Raw genomic sequence first — 16710 nt, forward strand, 5'->3', positions numbered from 1 at the left:
CCAACATGCAGGTTGTCTTTTGTCTGCCTTTCTTCTGTGATAAAAGTGCACTATCGGTTTTAAAACAAAACTTACTACAATATTGAACTGCGCAACCTTCCTTTGTCAGCCTCAGAGATTCGCTATAGATTGTAGGAAGCAAAATTCCTCCAAGGTGGCGTCTCTTGTCCTATGATGTCAAAACGCATGTACTTGCGAGATTGGCTGGTGGCGGCGATACCTGTATTTTAGTTCTTGCTATTTTCTATTTTAAAGAGCTTTGTTTTCAGAAAGAGCGGCGATTTTGTAATCAGGAGCTGGTATTCTATCGATACAAGCCAACTTCAGTTTCTCCTCAGTGTCCCTTTAAAGCGAAAGCTTTATTAGCCGCAAACTCGCGATTTCGCCGTGGCGGTACTCCATCGAGGCACGTGACGTCACAACGCGCGCCTCGCCGCGGAAGGTTACTGTGCTTCGCGCATAGAGTTCCTTATGGTGTCTTCGACTGGTCGCTTTAGATCGCTCTAGAGCGCTCTGAGAGGCGACCGCACATTCAGCTGGTCGAAACCGGGCGCTCTGACTACATTCGGCTGGTTCTTTCCGAGCGCTCGCCTCCAGCTCAGAGCGCTCCGAGAAAAAAGTCGGAGCTGCTCCGATATGAGTCCACGTGACAGAGCCACTTCCGCCATTTCGCGAAAGCGATGCGAGGCCTCGGCGTCCCCTACGCGTGGACAGAAGCAAGTGTAGGCTTTTGACGCAGTCACGCTTGCTGCGTTGTGTTTTGCGGGTGCCGCGCTGTGTGAGGCAAAATGTTCAAGACACGCCGGATAAGCATATACGCTAGGAACGCGGTCTGTGTTGCTGTCGCATGTCAACAGCGATTGCAGCAGCAGCTCAGGCGAGGACGACAGTGCTATCCACAAGGCGATGTTCGAAAAATGAGCGTCCCGTGGGACGGAAAGCCGGGGCAGCGATCGATACAGGCTAAGCGGTGACCGCGATGCAAACCGTGTGCGACCACGTGCGGCTAAAGGTAATCAAGGGACCTTACGTCCGGCTACTGTTGACGTATCAGCAGCGATGCCGCGTCATTGTTCCGGAAGTTACGTCCCCCTTCTGCCTCCTGCGCTTCCGTCCTAAATGCTCGCTGACCATTCGGCTTGACTCGTCTCGCTATGCGCTCAGAGCAAGAGCGGCTCCCACTCTGGCCGATCCTAACCGGATCGCGGGAGCGACCAGTCGAAGACACCATTAGTATTAACTAGAGGGAAAGCTAGTGCCCCGCCTATGGAACTTTGCATAGAGCTTTCTCGAGACCACCTGTACCACCATGGGCGCTCTAAGCATCATGGGGCGGAGACCTACCGTGTGCAGAACTACAACTTTTGCCCAAAAAATAATGAAAAACAAACGTTGTTCGATAATCAAGAATTCCTATCATTAAATCCTATCATTAAATCGATAATCCTATTATTAAATATTCTGTCTATAAATTGTAACAAACGAGCCGAAAAGCATGTAAATGCAAAATTCGCTAAAAATAAGCGATGGCTTGCTCTCCTATTGGCCATGCGTTGCAGTCCACAAAAGCCAATATTTCGTGCTTAACAGATGCACTTAAAAAAAGGTTTTTGAAACCAATTTTGTCGCTTCAACATTTTAAAAGGTTTTTCCACAGCATTTCGCGGAACAAAAACCTTTTATTCGCGTCGAGCGCTGTTGCGTTTTCGCTACTATGGTTTTTGCACACTACTTTTACGCCGAAGTCGTCTGCGCGGAGCGCGCCGTGGATACGGAATGGGACATCTAGTTAACGCCACTCTGCGTTCCTGAAAAAACACCTGTTCCGCACCAAGTAGCTCATCGCCCCATGATGCTTTGCGCGCCCATGGAGGTACAGGTGCAGCGCCGCCAGCTTTCCCTTTAGTTAATAGTAAGAAACTCTACGGCTTCGCGCGCTCGCCGCGCCTTCTGGCATGACGTCACACCGCGCCGCTCGCCGCCGCCGCCGTTTGGTAGGGCGCATGTAGGACGTGACACCGCGTTCTTCATCGTTGCGCTCGCCTCCGCTCGCTTCGACAGCTGCGTCGCATGCGTTATAAGATGTCTTAGGATTGAAAAGGAGAGCTGGCGTGCGCCGCAACCACAGTTGAGGCGACAGTATGGACGGCGACAATTCTGATAAGCTGGAGGAGGCCTGGAATCGACAGCGGAACGAGATGAAAATGAAACGAATCGCCCATGAAACAGACGAACAGCGCGCCGAACGACTAGCTAAACGCCGCCGTGAATATGGCGCCGCGAGACAGGAACGTGTAACGTCCGGTGTCTCGACCGCTAGAAGCAGCGACAGCAGCCGGAGGAGAGACCTGAGTCCTGCTTCACTGAAGACGGCCCGTGATGAACGATGGAATGCGACCAAGAGACTTCAGCGGAGGGCTGAAGAAACCGAAGAACAACGTGCCGTTAGTCTGGAGAATAGAAGTAAGAATGACGCGACCCCTTCAGTCCTTGGATAGCCTCGGTGCTGAAATCAAACATGGGCCTACAGGTCATACTGGACGTTTATGCCTGGGCTTCATACGTTGTGGAGTATGTGAACAAGGCCAACCGGGGAGTTTCACACTTGCTTTTGCTACATATATCGTGGCATAGCCGAGCTAAGCCACTGCCATTTTTTGTATTAGTTGCCGTCCTCTCCGACAGGGGTCGTCAGGCGTCTGGAGCTAGAGCTAGCTAAGCTAAGAAGGGACGATGGAACCATAGGAGAAGAAATAGACACACGCGCCAGGGCCAAGTTAATTCAGATCAGGTTTCATTAACATGCAAGGTGGCAGGAATAGACTGAAATGGGAGGAAATAGAAGGACAGTTAAGGCAGGAGGAATCAATGATGTATGGTTTAATGGAAACGCATCTTAGAGACATGGTGCAACCACCCTGTAACCCAGACTACGCATGGGAATATTCCAATAGAACAGAGGGCAGCAGAAAGGGGGGTTGAATTGGGGCATTCATTCATAAAAGTATGAATTTTCAAAGGGTTAAACTGGGATGCAAGGAACATTTATGACTAAAAGGAAGAGTGGCAGGCAAGCAACCACTTCTTGGCTTTGTATACCTGTGGACAGGAGCTAATGCCAAAGATGAAAACAGGAAAATGTTAGAATGTATTGCACGCGACTTTGATGAGCTAGGAGGACAGGGCGAAATAATTATATTAGGCGACATGAACGCACATACAGAAGACCTGGATGGGTACACGGATTCGACAGGAAGCATGCTGCAGGACATGTGTGCCAGGCACGATTTAGTTGTATGCAACAGTACCGAGAGGTGTTAAGGGCTCATAACATGGGAGGCAGGGAGTCTGCACTCGGCGATAAAATATGCACTAATATCACAGAGGATGTATAATAGATTAGGGGTAATGAGCACAGATGAACATAGTTCCAGAAGTCTAGGTAGTGACCACAAGAGTATCAAGTTGAGTTTCAGAAGAGAAACCAATGTAGGACTGAAACGGGATGAACAATCAGAGGGGAATTTTTACTCAGAAAAGCAACTGGAAGCAGCAGCCAAACAAATTGAGAAAGTAATTTTTGAGGATAGTGAAACAGAATGGACTTATACCAAATTAACTCGATTACTGGGGCTAGAGCTAGCTAAGGTGCGAGTAATGCTAAAAGGGAAAAGACGCAAACCCAAGAGTTGGTGAGATGAGGAGGTCAAGAGGGCGATAGAGAAACGTCAGGAAGCGTCCAGGGAATACAGATATTCCAAGAAGAGAGGGGAACCAAAATTTGAAGTAGACAGAAAATGGGATACCTTCGGAAGGAAAGCATCCTATTTGATTAATGAGAAAATTAGAAGAAATGGTGCCCAATGAATGTCAAAAGTAAATAAAAAGGATAAAAAAGCAGCTCAAAAATTCTGGAAACATCTAAATGCAATGAGTAATAAGTCTAGGCTAGAACAAAGGTTTATTGTTACAGATGAGGGTATTCAAGTAGAAGGGGATGAAGCAATAAAACACATAGGAACAAAGATGACAGAAAATTTTAAAGAAAGGAAAGTTGTACATAATTTATCGAAGGAGGATAGACCGGTTACTGCAGTAGCTTCACTTGAGCAAGGAGAGTGGGAAAGGGCAGAGAAGAAGGTTCCTAGTGGCACATCAACAGGACCAGATGGTATCCCGATTATATTGATAAAGAAGCTAGGACCAAAATCCAAGCAAACATTAATACAGGTAGTAAAACAAAATAATAGTGGGTGAGAAAGTCCCTGATGAATGGCGATTAAGTAGAATGAACATGATATATAAGGGAAAGGGGGACAAAGCAGACGTAAGTAACTATCGTCCCATAACAGTGACATCTGTGGTTCACAGGGTGGTGATGCAGGTTATAAATGATAGACTGCAGGATTGGGTGGAGAACGAGGGGGTGTTAGGGGAACTACAAAATGGGTTCCGGAAACAAAGGAGGTTGGAGGACAATCTATTTTCATTGACGCACTGTATATAGATTGCTGAAAAGGAACACAGGCCCCTATGGCTAGCATTTCTGGATATTAGGGGAGCCTATGACAACGTTATTCAGGAGTATTTGTGGGACATACTGGGCACATTGGATGTGGAAGATGGAGTAATTAATTTAATATATATATATATATATATATATATATATATATATATATATATATATATATATATATATATATATATATTTATGAAGGGAGCCAACAGTCACCGAAACCAAGGTGCATAGGGGAACGTTAATTAAATTTTTTTTTAATGTGTTATGCTTATCAGTGGGATAATAATACTTAGTTTAATAAATCGATTAAAGAAAATTACTTATAAAGCAGCAGAAAAAACAACCATGCCGCCGGTGGGATCCGAACCCACGACCTCCGAATATCGCGTCCGGTGCTCTTACCAACTGAGCTACGGCGACGGCTGTCCAATCTGCTGCTCTCGTGGGTATTTATGTTTACTGATGGCATAGGTAGCATAAGAGGGCTCTCGCACAGTTTCCGCCCTCACCGTTAGATGACGTTCTACGTCACGCTCGCGGTATTACAGGACGTGCTACGTCCGCCGCTATGGTCGAGGGTGGCGCTGGTGAACACTCTCAAGGCTTGCGTACACCCAGTAAACATAAATACCCACGAGAGCAGCAGATTGGACAGCCGTCGCCGTAGCTCAGTTGGTAAGAGCACCGGACGCGATATTCGGAGGTCGTGGGTTCGGATCCCACCGGCGGCATGGTTGTTTTTTCTGCTGCTTTATAAGTAATTTTCTTTAATCGATTTATTAAACTAAGTATTATTATCCCACTGATAACCATAACACATTAAAAAAAAAATTTAATTAACGTTCCCCTATGCACCTTGGTTTCGGTGACTGTTGGCTCCCTTCATAAATTTGTCAAACGGGCCCCTCATTTCCTTTAACTTGTCTGCTAATAGCTTAAAGAGGGTCTCGGTTCTGGCAGTCTTGATGCCATAGGTAGCATAAGAGGGCTCTCGCACAGTTTCCGCCCTCACCGTTAGATGACGTTCTACGTCACGCTCGCGGTATTACAGGACGTGCTACGTCCGCCGCTATGGTCGAGGGTGGCGCTGGTGAACACTCTCAAGGCTTGCGTACACCCAGTAAACATAAATACCCATGAGAGCAGCAGATTGGACAGCCGTCGCCGTAGCTCAGTTGGTAAGAGCACCGGACGCGATATTCGGAGGTCGTGGGTTCGGATCCCACCGGCGGCATGGTTGTTTTTTCTGCTGCTTTATAAGTAATTTTCTTTAATCGATTTATTAAACTAAGTATTATTATCCCGCTGATAAGCATAACACATTAAAAAAAAATTTAATTAACGTTCCCCTATGCACCTTGGTTTCGGTGACTGTTGGCTCCCTTCATAAATTTGTCAAACGGGCCCCTCATTTCCTTTAACTTGTCTGCTAATAGCTTAAAGAGGGTCTCGGTTCTGGCAGTCTTGATGCCATAGGTAGCATAAGAGGGCTCTCGCACAGTTTCCGCCCTCACCGTTAGATGACGTTCTACGTCACGCTCGCGGTATTAAAGGACGTGCTACGTCCGCCGCTATGGTCGAGGGTGGCGCTGGTGAACACTCTCAAGGCTTGCGTACACCCAGTAAACATAAATACCCACGAGAGCAGCAGATTGGACAGCCGTCGCCGTAGCTCAGTTGGTAAGAGCACCGGACGCGATATTCGGAGGTCGTGGGTTCGGATCCCACCGGCGGCATGGTTGTTTTTTCTGCTGCTTTATAAGTAATTTTCTTTAATCGATTTATTAAACTAAGTATTATTATCCCACTGATAAGCATAACACATTAAAAAAAAAATTTAATTAACGTTCCCCTATGCACCTTGGTTTCGGTGACTGTTGGCTCCCTTCATAAATTTGTCAAACGGGCCCCTCATTTCCTTTAACTTGTCTGCTAATAGCTTAAAGAGGGTCTCGGTTCTGGCAGTCTTGATGCCATAGGTAGCATAAGAGGGCTCTCGCACAGTTTCCGCCCTCACCGTTAGATGACGTTCTACGTCACGCTCGCGGTATTACAGGACGTGCTACGTCCGCCGCTATGGTCGAGGGTGGCGCTGGTGAACACTCTCAAGGCTTGCGTACACCCAGTAAACATAAATACCCACGAGAGCAGCAGATTGGACAGCCGTCGCCGTAGCTCAGTTGGTAAGAGCACCGGACGCGATATTCGGAGGTCGTGGGTTCGGATCCCACCGGCGGCATGGTTGTTTTTTCTGCTGCTTTATAAGTAATTTTCTTTAATCGATTTATTAAACTAAGTATTATTATCCCACTGATAAGCATAACACATTAAAAAAAAAATTAATTAACGTTCCCCTATGCACCTTGGTTTCGGTGACTGTTGGCTCCCTTCATAAATTTGTCAAACGGGCTCCTCATTTCCTTTAACTTGTCTGCTAATATATATATATATATATATATATATATATATATATATATATATATATATATATATATATATATATATATATATATATATATATAAGGTAACAGAGTGCTCATAAAATGGGAAAAAATGTATCAGGGCCTGTAGAGATACAGCGGGGGCTTAGGCAAGGATGCCCTCTGTCCCATTTGTTGTTCGTGTTGTACCTGCAAGGGTTGGAGACCAAGCTAGAGGGGAGCGGGCTAGGCTTCAACCTTTCTTTCTTCAAGCAAGGGGAATGGATTAAACAGTCATTATCGGGACTAATATACGCGGATGATATAGTGCTAATGGCTGACAACAAGGAAGACTTGCAGAAGTTGACAGACATATGTGGTACAGAGGAAGATAGATTAGGTTTCAAGTATAATATGGAAAAATCTGCAGTCATGATATTTAATGAAGAGGGCGGCGAGCATAGAATACAGGAGTTCATGCTAGAAGTAGTGGTTGAGTACAAGTATCTTGTAGTGTGGATAAATAACAGTGCTAAATATCTTACAGAGCATGAAAAATGTGTAATGAATAAAGCCAGTAGGAATGCAGCTGTCATGAAAAACAGAGCACTGTGGAATTACAATAGGTATGAAATGGTAAGAGGGATCTGGAAAGGGGTGATGGTCCCTAGCCTGACTTTCGGTGATACGGTCCTGTGCATGAGACCAGATGTTCAAGCAAGGTTAGAAATTAAACAACGGGGAGTAGGAAGGTTAGCTATGGGAGCGCAAGGCAATACACCAAATCAGGGGGTACAGGGTGAGATGGGATGGGCGTCTTTCGAGAGCAGAGAGGCTAGCAGTAAGATAGCATTTTAGGAACGATTGAGAAAAATGGGGGAAAAGCAGTGGGCTAGGAAAGTTTTCAGATACCTGTATATAAAGAATGTTGACACGAAATGGAGAAAGCGAACTAGAAAATTGACAAGCAAATATCCGGACAGCAGTAAGGGGGCAAATCAGCAATTGTCGGTTAAGAAAAAGGTTAAAGAAACAGAGAGGGCTCTGTGGAAACAGGGATGCTGACGAAATCCGCACTGGGAACATACCGGAACTTTAAACAGGAAATTGCCAAAGAAAATATCTATGATAATTGTAGGGGAAGCTCTTTGTTGTTTGAGGCCAGGACTGGAGCTTTGCGGACTAAGACGTACAGAGTCACGCATGTGCCACAGGAATCGGAATTGCATGTCCGGGGCAATAAAATATTCCTGCCATATGCAGTCATGCATGCGTGTGCGTGTTGGCAAGATGTTAATTGAACTGTTTTCTGTTGTCATGTTTCTGATGGCCACGTGTCTCTCTAGGTGTTTCCTATTTAAACGTAAATATTGCACTGAAGCTATATATAAGCCAGGCCGTAAAACGCCTTGTGAGGAAGCCTCCAGGCTTCTGAAGCAGAATGCCTTGAAGACAACTTGCTTAAAGGGGCTCTGAAGCGCCTTCCGAGGAGAACACTTTGTCTGCACTGTGTTGCCATGAGAACCAGAGCCAAATACGCAGCTCTTCTACACGCAGCAGACGACCCACAATCACACGTCAAAGTTGGCGAGCCCTTCCCGGCGACTTTTTCATGCTCGCGCCCTCCTCCGTACCCCGCATCTGCGTAGACAAAGGTGAGAGGTGGCCATTGGTTAGATTCTTGCAGACGTCAGGCAGCTACCTTGTCTGCGGCCAATAAGCCGCTTCGGATCGGGAAGCTCCGCTCCCAGACGGGGGTCGGCGAAGGAGCGCCTACCTTCCAGCGTGCAAAAAGTGACGAGAGGAGAGGGAAAGGCGCGAAGACGCTGAAATTCAAATTTTAACTACAGGTAACTCAGCTTCTACAAAGCGCATTTAAAAAAATCCTTGCTGGATACTATTCGTCAAGCGGCATGCTTCAATATCCCAGCATGCCGCAACTTTATTAGAGCCCCCTTCACAGCCCCTTTAAGCGGATTAGTAAGCGTCTTGCGTAGCTGCTGAAGGGTAAAAACACTTCCTAAGACAGCTTCTCGACATCTTGGCTAAATATCTTCTAGAAAAGTATCAAACAGCGTCTTGTAGATATCTTTTGTAGTCCAAGATGTATATGACAATTACAGACATTTCAGGACATCTATAAGATATTCTGTGTTCTGTGGGCTGCAGCTGGTCATTTGGAGAAATCCGGTCAGTCAAGCCGGCTGTGTTGCTCCCAAAGTCACTGTTTGCGTGTGCATCACACAGGAAACCTATAGTTAGCTGTGTTTCTTGTGAAAAGAATAGAGAAGAGGGGCATGGTGGGCATGGGTTTATTTGAAATTTGTCAACGTTATTCAGGGAGGTACCGTTCGGCGAAGCTCGTCGGAAAGATGACCAGAAACAGCGCAGGCTGCTGGGCCTTCCAAGATCTACTTCACCTGATCGAAACATCTCTCGCAATGCTCCGCAGCAAGATTGTAACAGGCGCGCTGCGCAAAGTTCTAAGAACATTAGATATGAGGGATGTGCCCCCTGCGGGCTAACGACTGCCCAGGCAGGTTACCGCGGCGTCTCCGGCTTCCATCCATTGAGCGACATGCAGTCGGGTCACCTGGCTACGGTTGAGAACGCAGGTTATTCCGGACTTCCTCCTGTCCTTATTCAAGTTCATGGATTATATTCGCTTTTTGCTTGTCTGAAGTAGTTGATTTCTTGCCATTGGCAACAGTACAATACAACCATGCATCATGCAGTGTAAATACTATTTTGCGGCAGTTCTAGCAACTTCAAGCACTTGTTGCAATATGGATGCTTCGAACATGTTCATTTTGTTGTAAACTGTCCAAAAGTTACTGGTTATGCAGCAGACAAAAGGTCCTAACGGCATGATAGAACGGCTTGCACAGCACGCTTTTAGATTTCGAAATCGAAACTGATGATCCGCTTTCAATATTATGTGGAAGTCAGCTTAAACTTTTTAACCATTTGCTGCACTCTGAGACATACAAAAACATGTTTTTTGTCATTAAAAAAATAAAAGTTGTTGCTCAAAGCCCGAAAAAAGGATGAAACTGCATGATCGGGAGTCGCGCATGACAGTTTCCCAGCCATTGAAACCAAAATTGAGGGTCATCTTTTAGCGGCTCCTCGCGGCCAGTCTGCGCAACATTGTGACGATCTCGGGGCCCATTAAAATCGAGGAGACGCTGACGCTTCAGGCATGTTCTTCAGTCAGGAGGCATTGGTTTCGCCTCCATCGAAACGCGGTTCGCGTGCCCACCGAGATGTGTGTGACAGTTACTGCGCCATTGCCCTCAAAAACCAGTTTTCAATTTTACACGGCGCGAAAAAAAAACCCAAGTGAATCGTGATTGATACGCAATAGGGTCGCACCTCACACGGGCGCCTTTGCGTTGCGCGTCCATCAGAGGTTTTGGTTTTGGGACGGAAGTGGCTCGCGCTCCAACATTTGTGCGGAAAAAAGAACCTGGGTTCTTGCGTCTCGTACCTCCTGTTGCACGCTTACCTTAATTTATTTTTCTTTCCTTTTGCATAAAAAAAGCATTAGGCAAAACTAAACCGCAAAGTGGCGCTGCTTTCCGAACCACTCCCAAGAGAAAGAGAGGAATTGCATGGCTGCAAGTTGCGAACTGACAGGCATTTGGATTCGTAAGGGCCCTCAAAATGGCGCGGACCACAAATCTCGCTGGCATGCTCGCAGGTCTCGACGTGCCTACCCGAATATTGCTTGTTGCAGTTGAAGACATCCCGCGTCAGTTAACAAACTCTACCATATTTGAATGTGCTTTGTTCGACTGATCAGTATCGTCCTTCGAGGGAGCTGCCCCATGCTTACTTCGCACTAGCGGATCAACATAGTCCGCGGTTAGTGCGTAGAAGACCCGGCAAAGACCCCACCACAGACGCTACTGAAAAAATTAAGGTCGCCGTTGTAAAGACGCATCTACTGGCACGCTTCGAGATGGCTTCTTCGCAGAAGTGAAAATGTGTCTCATCTCCTGCGGGGTTTCTCCGAAAGCTAGGTGAATGTCGCCAACAGGTATGCTGTTCGTCCTTTGTTTGCCGCTGACATGAAGCTGGCGGTGTCGCATTCGCAGCCCTCATTTTTTTTTTTTTTGTCTGATGTCCACGGTGATCGTGTTAGGAGCTAAGCGAAATTGCTTAGCCTCTGATCATTCATTCGTGCAGGATACTTGGTTTGCTTATAGGTCTTTTCGATTTGGCTGCACTCGTTGCACTAGTTCCGTGAAGTTCCGTGGCGGTGACGCCAGCGTATAAATGCACTGTGCCTGTACAAAAGCGTTTTTCTTTTCCATTTTTAAGCCTTGTTTATTGCTAAAGCCTAGACATAGTTTTTCCTTTCGTCAGTAGTAATCACTACTGCACTCTTAATGGGTTGGTATTCAATAATTAAGCATCAGTTTTCATTAGTGGTGAGAAGTCTGTTTGGCAGCAAGTAATAGAAAAAGTCAATAATTTCATTATCTCATTGTTAGCCGTGCACAGCGTCTCATCTTTCTAGTAGTTTTTTTTTTCTTTTCAAAAAGGAATGAATGGTGAAAAGGGGGAGGTCATTTCATCTAATTTAAGCAAACACAGGGGTACCAGAACAAGGGGTACAGGTTATCCGACTTGATAAGGTTAGCAGACTTGATAAAGAAACCAAAGGCTTTTGATTGGTTTCAAAAGTCGCAGCAGGTCTGCATCAAATCAGTTGGCATCCTCAGTTGATGCTAATGACTGGTCTGATCTGGGAGTAGTGCTGCATATCCTGAATGAGTGCCACTGACGCAGTGGCAGTTCATAATTGCTCCCTATCCTGTGTTTCGAAAAAAAAAAAAATTCCGTTCCAGCCAGATGAGGATGTTTCTGTGCAAAGAATTTTTTTCCATTTCAGTCGTGTGTTGCTGTGTACCATGTGGAGCAGACAAGTGTTTTCAATTTTTGGAAAGTATTTTCTTTATCATACACCCAAGGTCATTTGTCTTCCTTTCTCAAAAAGGTATGCAGTGATGTGGTATTCTGAGCCAAATGGTTAGCGATGCCTAGTAAATGTCTGTGTTCAGCCAAATTGCTTGCTGCCTTTAGACGCTTTGCAGGTATTCCGAGTGTGGGGCTAAGTCTCGCTTCTGACACTGCTCCTTGTTTGTGCCACCATTCAGGCACCATTCACATGACGCAGCACACTGTCCTCAGCCTTGCTGCTACCACCTGCGTCGCTGGATAATGTTCATGCTGGAGGTGAGCGGATCCTGGTTCAGCAACAGAACGGAGTGATAGCCTGGTGACCTGAAACTGTGCTGCTCTTGGATTATTTTCTTCAGGTGGGCTTTCACTAAAGCTGTTGACTAGTTAAGTGTTAATCCTTTTGCAGAGCTTTAAATAACTTGGCATATTGGAGCCCAACAAGGAAATCTGTGCCATATCAGCGAAATTGCAGCCATCTGCCATCATGTGCAGCACAGTCATGAACTAGTCAGCTGTCTTTTCCAGCTTCTGTTGCTCTTGTGAAAGCATGTGCTTTTGTAGCCAATATATTGTTGCTTGGTGAAATGCACATCACACTTCTCGAATTTTGAATCATCTTTTATGAGGTCAAATGTTGTGGAGAGATTGTGAGCTTGTCGCTCTACAGTGTAATCCACTTAAAAGCGATACCAGATATAACGATATATCACTTATAACGATCAAATTCTTTACATTTATCAATTCTCCCATTGCCCCTATGTAAAAGTAAACCGTATACAACTATACAATTATCGGCGAAATAATGGATATAACTATAGTATTCTGGCTGCCCGGATGGTGTTTACCACGAAAATTTGTCTGAAAGGTTGATAGAAAATAAAATACTTTGACCTGAATGACGTAAAAACTCTGGGAATGAACCGGCGTGGCGAAATCCTTGAGGGAGCACTGCCTATGGCCTTGGGAACCAAGCACTATCATCGTCACAATCTCTGGAGGGAGGAGCTTGCTTGGCTGCTGCAGCGCAACACTGTCTCACAAAAAGGAAGTTTTTGCCCGAGGTGGTTGAGAATTTACTTTTTTTTAAAGCATTGATCCGTTTGGTGCTGTCTCCGGAGGGGGTGAGGGGTCTCCCTCTGCGAACTTGGCAGAGCGCCAAGATGCTGTGCGCCCTTGACAGGAGGAATGGTGGCAGTGGCTACATGCATGGAGCAATACGTGGGTGTGTTCTTTTTTTCTTTTATTTGCCGGCCCAGATCTAAGGGTACTTGGTTAAGGATCGGCTTTTCCCATTTTCTCAATATCGTTATAAGTGGGCTGCACTGTATGAAGTTTCTTGTGGAAGCTGTATAGGTTTCCTCTGTAGCCATACGGACGAGCTTGGGAGGATGCGAATCATTAATTTCTTCCGTTATTACAAATTAACTTCAACTCGGGAGATTCCCTAAACATTTCACCAACACTTCTTATGTCGAGTTATCGATCATTTCGATTTCGCTCTAACATATTTTAGCCGTACCGGTAACCTCAGCTGGTAGAGCTACTGCTCCGGTGAAAGAGTGATCGTGGGTTCGAAGCCCGGACAGGGAGAATATTTCTTCAACTACGAAGTTCCACTAGAAGCTGTGTACGTTTCTTTTGTAGCGTTGTGGCTGCACTTGGATGGATGTCAATCACAGGTTTCCTCCTTTATTATAGATGACATTACATTGACGTTCTTATTAAGGACGACACATCTCCAACACATTTCAGTTTTGTATTAAGGGGAGATGTGGGTCTTAAACTATTTTTGTTACTTTTGGGACGAACTAAATGAAACTTACCAGTCTTATTCAGATTTTTGTGCTGATTCCAAATATGTAATTAGATTTTGGGTAGCTGTGTTAGGTCACAACGCATAAAATCTTGAAAATCCTTATTTAGCTTAATTTTTACGGGGTTTTTCGATAGCTTTCCTTTGTCAAAAGCCACAACGAAGTGCATGGCTGGAACGTCGGAGAGTTGCTCTAGCCAATCATGCTATTTTTATTGTACTCAAAATGTTTCACATGCAAAAGAAATGAATACGAACATGACTGCAACATTTTTACTGACTTTTTAAAATATTAAATGGCAATTATAATTTGGCATAAGACGCTAGAGCAAAATGAATAGCATCACCGGCTAGATCTAGTCAATACGAGTACAGTGATACCAGTTTTGTGGTTGTGACTAAAAAAACATCCAAAAAGGCTCCTAAGGCCATGTGATACGTCTGAAAAAGTGAAACTGAGAAAAACGAATCTGAAGTTTTCAGTTTACCGTAACTTTTATTAGCACTGCACTATAGCAATATAAATAGCATCACTATGTAGCCCTATTCTTCAGCAACAAGATCATTTCATAAAGGTGGTCACTATAAAAATAGAAAAATGAGAAATTTGCTGTAACATTATGCATATTCATGAAAATGGTGTAAGAAAGCTACTACCACCCTCTTCAAATTGTTCTTTCAGCTTGTAGATGAATAGAAGTCACACAAGTGGCGTCTCCATGGTTTGTTCCCCTCCAGAAGTAAGGTTGCACAGAATACCTTACAACACATCCTCTGAATCTTTGCATTGCTGAGTTCTGACCTCACATCACACCTAAACCTATACCAGACCAGGGCTGTAGGCAGAGTCCGTTGCTGACCTATGTCGCTTTGTGAGCTTGCTCTTCACAGCGCTCCTGTCTGCGTGGTCTTTGCTTGACATGCGAAGCCTTTGGCGATCCTTTTCACGTCTTCGACGTACCAGGCAGCTGCCTACACTGTAGCCGAGTCTCTCGGCTATTGCTCTGTTGGTTTTTGTCATGCCCTGGTTGAATCAGCTGATGGCTTCAGCCACTGCCCTCTGGACGCTGTGCAGTGAGGCATGCTTATTTTTTTTAGACTTGATCCCGGATCATGGAATGTTGGCTCTCACTGGCATTTTGAGTCATGCCGTCACTGCACCGCTCCAAGAGGGCTTCAACACTTAGTCACTTGAAGACTGGCTCCAAAGCTCTGCAGACAGTCTGGCAAGCTGTTTTTGTGGGGCGCGAGCTCCTCACCTTTTGCCATAGCACGGTTGTAAGTGCACCAGGATTCTGGCCCTTCAAGGCACAGGGCATGCTTGGGGTCATTGTCAGTTGACGACATGTGTTGCAGTTTAGCTTCAACTGCTCTCTTCATGCCTGGTACATCATTCTGGTGACTCCTCAGGCTGTAGCCATAGTAATTTGTTATTTTTGTTATTCTGTCCTGCATCAGCCAGCCCTTTCCTTCCACTGGTTTACCTTGGGCCTTCTTTTTGTCAACCAGCCCATGCAAGGCTGCTCTCATGCGCTTATGCACATGATTTGTGCAGTCTTTTTTCTACACCTTCATAAAGCCATACACAGATCCTTCTGTCAAGGCGTCCCCTGCCATCCCCATCGGACAGCATCGTCGGTTATCGCAGCTTATGCTTGTCAAGTGACCCCTGGAACAAGCAGAGTGCAGCTTGAACCTCCATTTCCCCGGACTTGCAGTCAACATTCTTCTGACATTCAGGAGCATGTTCTGCATGCCAGGCTGCGTACCCCTGCTCAGCAGGTTTGGGACCTTTTGTACATACTAGGCAGAAATTGGATAACACGATGTGGTGTATGACGAGCCCGGTGAACATCTGAATAGTGCATCCAACCGTGACATGCAAACTGTGGCCACGCGTTTGCCAGGTTCCGTCAAAAATCCCATCAATGTTCCAAGGTGGGTTACCCAAGTCCTTGTAAAGCTCCTTGACCCGGGCCACACTTGCGACTGCGCTATCTGTTGCAGCAGCGCTGCATGCTTGTACCAGCCTGGTCATATGGCCGTGGTAGGTTTTGTGGTGAAGACCACGGTAAGAAATATTCATTGTCGAGAAGAAATCAGATAAGGTTGTCGCTCCCTTTCCAATGCTCTGAATTGCCTTCATTGCTCGAACGCTCACTTGAAATGGAGTTATTGAGGCGTCACTGGCCACCTTGGACGAAGAAAATCTTCGCGCATGCCGCACGTTGAGCACGCGAGCACAAGCTTGACACTGCGTCCATACTCCTTGCCTTGGTCCTTCGTCAGGGTCACCGATTTCTCGCCGCACTCGGGGCAGGGCATAATTCCTACAAACTGATTGATGACGTTTAAACACCCCACTTAGAGCTTTTTCCCTTATTTATGGGTGGATCTGGTTGAAAATTGCACCATTTGTGTAGTTTTGCATGCTGATTTCAAATATCTCGTTAGTTTTCTTGTAGGTGAAATAGTGTTCAAAATTTTACTCAATTCATGTTCTTTGTTTGGAGGTGAGCTAATTACTAAACACTCTATGGCATGATGAGTTGAGTTGAGTGGTTGTAAACTACCGGTGGGATTAGCCTTGCAGTTGCTGCCGGCAATTGCTCCACCGTAGCGACACTTAAATAGAAATCACAGAAACACTGTCCGCAAAAACCCAAATAGACACTCCTGAGGTCACCATGTGGAGGCCAAATCCGTGTCCTGCAGGTAAAGTAGAAGAAGGCGAGAAGCATCCCTTCTACTCGACTGGCTCCCGCGCGGGAAAACAATGTCTTGAGGAGAACTGTGAGGAACTCCTGCCTTCTTGAGGGATCCGAATAACACAGCCCGTTCCGCGTTGTACAAAGTACAGCACAAGAGGTAATGTTCTATGTCACCACACACACCACACGTTGAACACAATGGTGACAGCCAGTCTTATACATCCACGCCGGCGTACGAGCAGAATCCGTGCGAACGCGGTGCAGCAAAGTGGCTTG

The sequence above is a fragment of the Amblyomma americanum genome, chromosome 2 (assembly GCF_052857255.1).
Source record: "Amblyomma americanum isolate KBUSLIRL-KWMA chromosome 2, ASM5285725v1, whole genome shotgun sequence".
NCBI lineage: Eukaryota > Metazoa > Arthropoda > Arachnida > Ixodida > Ixodidae > Amblyomma > Amblyomma americanum.